This window comes from Sarcophilus harrisii, chromosome 6 (genome assembly GCF_902635505.1).
Source record: "Sarcophilus harrisii chromosome 6, mSarHar1.11, whole genome shotgun sequence".
NCBI classification, from domain to species: Eukaryota; Metazoa; Chordata; class Mammalia; order Dasyuromorphia; family Dasyuridae; genus Sarcophilus; species Sarcophilus harrisii.
Genome location: NC_045431.1, coordinates 188,505,817 through 188,515,182, shown reverse-complemented (window position 1 = coordinate 188,515,182; position 9,366 = coordinate 188,505,817). Strand labels below are relative to the sequence as shown.

The 9,366-nt window shown below is 44.4% G+C and overlaps 1 pseudogene; it reads right to left on the bottom strand.

Moving 5' to 3' along the window:
* Nucleotides 1-6,538: 6,538 nt before the first annotated feature.
* On the bottom strand, nt 6,539-8,929 carry LOC100914235 (annotated as a pseudogene).
* Nucleotides 8,930-9,366: the final 437 nt, after the last annotated feature.

The window sequence follows — 9,366 nt, the reverse complement described above, 5'->3', positions numbered from 1 at the left end:
CTGTGAAGGGGTTTTGAGATGGAGAAGAAAAGAGAGCTCAAAATGAATAGCCTTTATTTTAGAGGTAGCTAGGTAGTAAAACAGAAAGAGGGCTGGGTCTGCAATCAGGAAAAACTGAGTTAAAATCCAGCCTCCAGATATTTACTAGCTATGTGATCCTGGACAAGTCCCTTAACCTCTGTCTGCCTCAGTTTCCTCAACAGTAGAACAGGAATAATAGTTGAGGTTGTTGAGAGGATCAAATGAAAAGTGTTTAGCACAATGCCTGGCACATAATAGGTGCTTAATAAATGCTTCCTTCCTTCCTTCTTATTTTCTTAGAATATTGGTAGGTCCTCAGTGGAAAAGATGTGAGAGGTTTATGGAGAGATTTGGAATAGCCTCTGTGGAGAATGGGACAGAAAGCAAATTAGAGAAGAATAAAGAGATTGTCTTTCTATAATGAGGGCCCTATTGAAATTAGATAATATAAACTTCTAGTTAGCCTCAGCTCCATTGAATAACATATGAGAAGAAATGGAAGAAGTAAATGGCAAGGATCATTTAGGATTAGCATTGGGCAAGATATGAGACCATAGAGCAAAGGACATGGAACTGACTGAAACGAACAATAGGATCAAGATTGAGAAAGAAAGTCAAATCAGAGCCATCATGGTGGCTTGGTTCAGAACTGAGCCATAGAAGACTTGGAGGTTCTCAATGATATACAGAATTGGTTTAGAAAGGATATGGTATAGAGCAAGACAGAAAGATAGACAGTTATGGTGGGAAAACAGAACATTTATGGTTGATGCTAAGATCATGGGTGTGTTTGACCATCCCAAATTGTGGCTGAAGAGTCCCATAATAGAATCTGAAGACCTGAGAAAGTAGGAGGTCAGGGTATTTGAGGAAACACCATGTTAGAATCCTTGATTAAAAGGGCAGGATGTAGAATGGAATGGATGACTGAATTCTTTGAGGAAAGAAAAGATTGACTTAGAGTGGATAACAATCAGCAGGATCTGGATTGGTAATAAATTTGGATCTAGTGAATCTCAAAAGAGGAAAGCATTTCTCTCCTTCTTCCTCCAGCCCTCATGCCATTCAGGGTCATCAGTCTTTTGCTTTAGTCAAGTCTTCATCCCTGCCACTTTTTTGTTGCTGCCCCCACATTGTTTCCTTTACTTCCTGTCCTCAGGAAAGTATTAGTTCTTCCAATGTTTTGTTGTTATTCAATGACCAACTCTTTATGACTGAGTTTTCTTTGCAAAGATACTGCAGTGGTTTGCCATGTTTTTCTCCAGTAGACTGAGGTAGGTTAAGACTGGATTTGAACTCAGTTCTTTCTGACTCCAGGCTTAATACTCTATCCATGACCTCCCAGCTGCCTCCTTCCTAGATACTAGCCTGGGTCAATATGCCTCTGGGCCAGTCAACATATTTCCAGCACAACTCTACCCTGCCCACAGAAGGACAACTTAGGTGATCCCACAGAGCTCTCCATATGATTACCTGGACTGATAAAACCTAGCTCTCATTCCTAGCAGAGACTAGAGGGAATGCCATCTACTCACTTCTTTCCCGATTCAGGGTACAGAACCCTCCCCTCAATGACTGACACCTTTAACTCTGACTTTTTTGAAACTGAGGGGAAAAAAAAGCATGCTCTTTTCCTTCCCAAGTCCTATAATTGTGAGAAGGTGACAGGGTACTGTGGGTCCCTGATGGGGTAATCAGGACAGATTTAGAGGAGGAAGTGGCACTTGAGATAGATCTTTAAGAAAAGATGTTTTCAGTCACTGGAGATCGAAGCATATCTATTCTGTGCATGGGCAGATGGGGGAATGATCAAAGCTGCCCACTCTGGCTGGAATATAGCATATGTGAAAGAGGCTATCAGTTGGACAAGCAGGTCAGAGCAGAGAAGACCATAGAACACCCGAACTAAAGCCAAAGGTTCATCTGCTCCAATGCCCCTCATTTAAGAAATGATGACCCTGAGTCCCATGAAAAAGCAAAATGATTGGCCCACACAGGCAGACAGCATCTCATGTAGGATCTGAACCTGGGTCCTTTGACAACAGAGCTGTTCTTTCCATTATACTATATTGTAAATGCCAGTAGTCTCCCTTCTTTGAATTTCTCCCCATTCTAACCTGTCCTTCACTCAACTGCCAATGTGATTTTCCTAAAACATAGCTCTATTATATTTCCTGCTAAACAAATTGCACTGACTCCCTATTACCCTCAAAGGTGCAATATGAAGTTATCTATTCTACATTTAAAGCCCTTCACAACCTAGCCCCTCTCCTAGCTTTCCAATATTCTTACCCATTATTCTTGACCCAATTACTAGATCCAGCTACCTCCTCACTGTTGTATCCAAACAACACAACAAAGTCTCTGTTCCTCATGCTGGTTCTTCCCTACACTTAGACTGTTATCCCTCCTCATTTCCCTTCTCAGCTTTCCTGGCTTCCTTCAGGATTCAGCCCAAAGCCAACCTTCTATGGGAGCCATTTCTTAGCCCTACCAGCTACTGGTGCCTTCTCTCTGAGCTTAACTCCCAACTATTCTGCCTATACTATATATGAACACACTTGTTTTCATGTTGTCTAGGAGCTCATTGAAGCCACGAACAGTGTTTTTGCCTTGTCTTCTATTCCCAGAATAAGGGGAGGCACAGAGTAAAGAATTAACAATTACTTTGTGGGAAGTAGAGCCAAGATGGTGGAGTAAAAGCAGGAACAATTACTTTGTGACTGGCTGACTGGTAATTATACTCCATTTGTTGAGTAGTATGCTGAGTAGTTGTAGGTAGAGTTACTATGATATTCAAGCCACCAGAAAATATTTCAAGGATGATTCTATCATCTCCCAAATTCTGGGCAGAAGGATTATGGAATAAGAAAGAATAGTCCAGCCCACAAAACCCACCAAATCATTGAGAGGTTTCTGAATTCACTAAGAGTAGAAGAAAAGAGACAGTTCTGGAAACAAAGAACATTCTTGGGGGCAGGGAGAAGACCAGGGAGCTGCATGTGGTATAGAGGCTCCCATTGTGGAGAGGTTTACAAGCAAGACTGCCTGGAGAACATTTGAGTTAAAGATTAGGATAGAAGGCTGAGGGGCCCCTTAGTCTGGAACTGGCGAATTTTCTTTCCAAAGTTCAGCTAATGATCTTCTGGTATTTTATACCCGAATTTGCATTCTCTTGTCTTTTATGAATAAATCCAAGAACAAATCCAATAAATCCTGGAGGGTGTGGAGGCAAGAAGGATCAGGAAGGGAAGAAGGGTGCAGAGGGCTGAATCCTGCATCTAGAGAGAGTGGCAATAGAAGGAGACAAGGAATTCTTTAGGGATAGGAGGCAAAGTATATAGAAAATAAATGTGAGATTCATATGAGGATAAGCGGCCAACAGAGCTACAGCCTAAAGCAAGACTGTCATTTGTGCTACGATTTAAAAGAATTTGTCATTTCTAAGAGGCAGAAGTAAAAAGGGCATTCCAGGCATGGGGATTTCTTGTCCAAAGGCATGGAGGTAACAGATTAAATATGATACATACTGTAAAGTAGAGTGAGTGTTGGAGAATAATGTACAATAAATTTAGGAGAAAACTGTGAGGGGTTTTCATTGTCTAATGGAGAAATTTGTACTTCAATCTCAGGAGGGCAGTGGAATTTATTGATCAGGAAAGAGACCTGTAGTTTATAAATACCACTGACAGCTATATAAAGTATGGATTATAGAAGGAAATCAATTAGGAAGCAAACATTTAGTGAACTGTAAATGTTAAGTGAATATATTATGCGGTTGTTAATAAGAGCAGCTGTTTGAACCTGAACTCAAGTTCAGCTGTAGATCTTGCCAAGCTGTTAGACTTGTTACTAGGCAAGGTTAAATAATCTCTGTTTACCTCAGTTTCCTCAACTGCAAATATCCCTTCTGGGTTGTTGTGAGGATTAAGTGAGATAATATTTGTAATAACGCTTAGTACAGTGCCAGACACATAGTACTTATTCTTCCATATGAGCTTGTTCTTCCTCTGTCTCCCCAATTTGTGAGCTCCTGGTGGCCAGGACCTTCGGATTCCGAACTGCTTGAAGGCCCAGATCTCTTCTCCTCTCCCCAAAAGCATAGCCAATGCAGGCTGGAATCCAGGAAGACTAGGGAATGGTTGATTTACCTGACCTAACCAAAATGATTTGATTGGACTACACCAGATTATAGCATTTATTATGTAGTGAGCTCAAAACAATTTAGGAGCAAGAACTGAGGTTAGTTCATGGACCTGCCCTGATTAGCTGAAGTGGCAACTGAAAACAAAGTATGAGTAGCTGATAAAACCCAAACTTGGCAGAATGATCTTTAGCCCAGCCCTCTGATAGGAAGCATCTTGCTAGCCTCTTTTCCAAGGTCTCAAATCCTAGTGTTTCAGTCAGGTCTAGATTTACCAGAAATGTGATTTGGATATTTGAATAGACCCACTTCCCTCCTCTCTAAAAATTCCTCTGACACACGACTCTGTTTCTACCATCAGAACTCTCACTAGCCTAAAATGCTAGAAGCAACAGCAGCATGAAATATGCCCCCAAATCAATTTTTTAAAGACAAATTCAGTTGTCAGGTATGTAGAAAGGGTGACATAAATCTTTGGGAGAAGATGGAGAGCTTACTTTGGTAGCTCCCTATTTTAACTAATTATTTCTGCCAAATTACCGAAGTAGCCCTGAATCAAAATCCCAGTCACTCCATCATAGTTACAGCTCTGATATTAGACATGCATTTCATGAACCAAGTTGCAGTTTAGAGCTGGAAGTAACTTTAGAGCTATCTAGCCTAGAGTCCTCGTGGGATGGGGAAAGAACTGAAGAAGAGAGAAAGTAAAAATACAGTCCCTGCTCTCAAGAAGGTTACAGTCTGATAAGGACAAGAAAACAACTAAATACAAGTCATTTGCATAAAATGAATCTGAAAAATCAATCGAGAGAAGCAGTGTGTCATTGTGTAGAGAGCCAAAGGATCTATGACAGTACAGGCTATGGGACTCTGGACAGGTAACTTTGCCTCAGTGTCCCAGGCAATTGAAAAAAAAATTCTCTTGTAGAGAAGATGATGATCTATACTAGTGAACAGGGAAGTTTTCTCCTTGGGTGTTCTCTATGGTAACACCACAAATAAAAAAATAGATAAAAACAACAACAACTCACAATCATTTATTAAGTACCTGCCACATTCTACTAGTGAATGGAGTTTTCTCCTTGAGAGTTCTCTACGATAACATCACACACACACACACACAGAAAGGAAGAAAAGAAAAGAAAAAACCCCCTCAAAATCACTTATTAAGTATCTGCCATACTAGTCACTGGGACATATGAACAGAGAAATAAATAGTCCCCACCAGTCAAACCTAATGGGGAAAGGAAATTCTCCTAGGAGCAATTTCTGGTGGGAACCACAAACTTTAACTAATTGGAAAATAATTGAAAGCCATCAAGTTCATTTCCCTCTTTTTAGACAAGTAAACTGAGGCTCAGAGATGTTAGATGACTTATCCAGGATGACCCCGGCTGAAGCACTAGTGGGACTGGGTATTCGAACCCAGCTTCTTGTACTATCTGCTCTTCTGTTCCACATACTGCTTCTCCCTCCAGCTCTAAAGGAATAATGAAGTGAATCAATGAATGAACAGACAGAAAGAAGGTAGCATTGCCCTCTTTAAAACAGTAAATGGAACGTGAGAAGAGCTCATTCCCTCCTTGAGCCCATCAGTGTGAATCTAGCTGAAGTTTCCTGCCTGGCAAGATGGGGCCCAGGGGAGGTGAGAGCTGGGGAGCAGGGGTGGGGAGGAGGGAAAAGAGGTGTCAACGAGGGTGCGGATAGGGAGGGGGCCCAGGAGAGGTTGGGGTTGGGGCAGGAGGGGAAGGGCCGGACGGGGCGGGAGAGAGGGCACAAGTCTAACGGTGGGAAGAGCTCTGGTCTCCTTCCTCTTCCTCTTCACTCATTCCATCAAAAAACTGCTCAGACAGTTCCTCAGAAAAGCCCGCATTCTCCGTTTTTTTTTTTTTGTTTGTTTGTTTGTTTGTTTGTCTCCACACCCACGTCCGTGCCCGTGCCCATGCTCCCCGCACCGGGCTAATCAGGACAGGGGCTAGCTGCCCACTCCCCACCCCCCAAGCTCCGGCGCTTTTCACTCTCTATCCAGGGACAATAAAGTCGCTTTTGTTCGGGCTTCCCAACAAACGGGCCAGGGGATCGCGCTCCGTCCCCGCGGGGCTGGAAACGGGGCACGGTGTCTCCAGGAAAGAGGAAAAAACCTTCCTCGACTTCAGTTTTACTGCGAAGACAAAACGGACTTGATTTGCAACACTCGGGCCTTTGTAAGCAGCCTCTCCGCGCGGGAGGGAGCGGCCGGCGCTCGGGGGTGACCGCAGGGACGGCGGGCTCCAGCTCCCCCAAAGGATCTCCCCACCCCCACCCCATCCCACCTCCAGCACGTTGGGGTCCAGAAGAAAGGAGTCAACAGAAAAACTCTAGTTGGTAAAATCATGTAATAAATAACAACATACACACACACACACGTTCTCAGGTTTGCAGGGCGTCCCCATCCCTTCTGTCATTCTCAGCTCCCCAGTTCCCAGGGAACTGCCGGCCGAGGCACATCCTCCAGCCCCTCCACCCCAGAGTGTTCGCACGTGCTCCTCTCTAGGGCCGGTTGTAATTCCCTCCCGGTTGGCTTTGCTCTGGGGCCTGGTGTGAAGTTTGTGTGAAGCTGACACACAAGCCGAAGATTTTCCTTCATTGATGACGGTGAGATGGCGGCCAGGGTCTCCCACAGCTGGCTATAATCAGGTCCTTCCTCTGGAGCCCTAGGCCTTGTGTGAGACTTACTGTTTCCAGCCCCAGACTTACTTGGAGTACGCCCCAGCCCCAGACTCCAGACTTACTGTACTACTCGATCTTGGCCCTCCACGTGGGAAACATGGAAGGATCAATTGGAAGTGGGCTTTCTCTGAAGTATCATGTGCCAGGCTGCGTTGTGCTTTGATCCTCATCCTGGGGTCGTAGATCAACAACTCGTTCATCAGTTTGAAGCCCTGGTCAGAGAGAAGGGCCCCGAATCTTGTCCTTAATTTATTATAGGGATGATGTTCAAAAGTTACGTTCTTCACTACCGGAAGGTCATTGTAACCGGGCCAAATCTCCTCCGTTGGAGTTCCCAGCTTCTTAAAGATTTTGTTGATCTGGCCAATCTCTGATTTCCCTTGAAATAGAGGCACCTTGGATAACAGTTCTCCAAAAATACAGCCCACTGACCACATGTCTATCTCGGTGGAATATTCCTTGGCTCCAAGTAACAACTCGGGAGCCCGGTACCACAGGGACACCACCAAGGGAGTGTAAGCTTTTCTTAGGTCGCCATATACTCTGGCCAGCCCCAAATCACCGATTTTTAAAATGCCCGAGTTACTGAGGAGTAAGTTGGAAGGCTTGAGGTCCCGATGAAGGATCCAGTTGTCGTGAAGATACTTTACTCCCCTAATGAGCTGAATCATCAACGTTTTTACTTCCTCTGGCAGGAAGGGCTGCTTCATGGTATTCATGAACTTCCTGAGGTCTTGCTCCACGTAATTCATTACAATCTAAATCTCGTCCAAATTGCTGCCCACTACGATCTCCCGGATAGCGACAATATTGGGGTGCTGAACTTTTTGCATGAGATTGATTTCCCTGACGAAGTTCATTGGGAAGCCTTCTTTCTTGTTTTTCATTTTCAATTTTTTCAGAGCCACAATTTCATGGGTCTTTTTCTCCTTTGCTCTGTATACCACACCGTATGTGCCCTCGTTTATCCTGTTCAGATCCAGGAATTCATCCAGGCTCCGACAACCCTGGAAGGCAGGAAAATATTGGGGGGGGCTCCCGTTTCATCTCCATAGGACTTGCTGGATTGTCTGGTACATAATCTCCTTTTATTCGATCATTGAATTGTAGCTTCCTGTCTGACTCATTTTTGTGAAGTTCCCTATGAAGTACTTCTTCGATCTCTCTCAAATGTGGATCAAATCTTGACTCCCTGACAACTAAGCTTTGGTCTCCTTCCTCTTCCTCTTCACTCATACCATCAGAAAATTGCTCAGATAGTTCTTCGGAATTGCTTCCTGTGTTCTCCTCCTCTTCTGAACTGTTCCCTTCTTCCTCCTCAGAGTCACATCCCGATTCTGCTGAGGACTCCGCTGGACTGGACTTCCTCTCCAAGTCATTAATATCGTGTAAATCAGAAAGTAGATCCCTCTCTTCCAGTTTCTCCTCTTTGACCGGCTCCCTGCCATCCCCTTGTTCACACCTCTCTGGCAGCTGGTTTAATAGGCTGGAGCTCCACCCACTATCTTTCACTTCTCTTCCAGTTTCCTGACTTAAAGAAACTCCTCTTCTGGCCTCCCGTTCTTTGCGCCCCTCCTCCTCCCGGGTCTCCCACTCCTGTACCCTTTGCTTCTGTTGCTGCTCCCTCATCGCCCACTCTCGATCTCTCTTCTGGGGCAGCGCCTCGACAGGATCTCTCTCCCTCCCGTAATGTTCTCGGGCCCTCTCCCTCCTTGTCCGGCTCTCCCATTCTCGAAGGACTTCATCCAGCTCATCCCGACGCTCGTGCTCTAGCTGCAGTCATCGACGTTTCTTTGTCCAGTGAAGAGAATTTGCTTTTGGTAACGTGCACCGAGCGGGTGTGACGGCCAAAGAGGCATCTTCTCTCCCGTGAAGGGAATTCCTGGATCTTGTCTCCCAGGCATCTCTCAGTTCTCCCTCTTGGAGGGAATCCAGATCGTGGGAATAGTTCATGCCCTGAGTCTCGGCCATCTTGTCTTGTTCCTTCCTCCTCTTCTTCTCCTGAAGAACTTCATCTAAAGTTTTCACTCTCCAAGAATTCTTTTGATTACTCATTTTTTTGGAGTTAAACCAAAAACTAGCCGGAGCCACGGCCTTTTGCTGCTACTCCAACCGAGCAACCAAGAGAAATGAGTAAAGTGAGCTGAGTACTCCGACTAAGAAGGGAGGGAGAAGGGAGGAGCTCCACGGAAAGGGGGGGAGAGGGGAGAGGGGAGGAGAGAGTAATGAGATCAGATTTAAACTTTTCATTGTTTTCCAAACATTTTCCCTAGAAGGGAAAGTAGAAGGAAAAGAATTGGGCTCTCAATTTTTTTTTAAAGGAATATTACCTAGCTGTGTGATCCTGGCCAAGTCACTTAACCCCAATTGCCTCAGGGGAGGAAAGGAATGTTTAAAAAAAAATTTTTTTAACATGTATCCAAATATTTTAATTTTTTCCAAGTACACGTAAAACTTTAAACATTCATTTTTTTTAAACTTTGAGTTCCAAA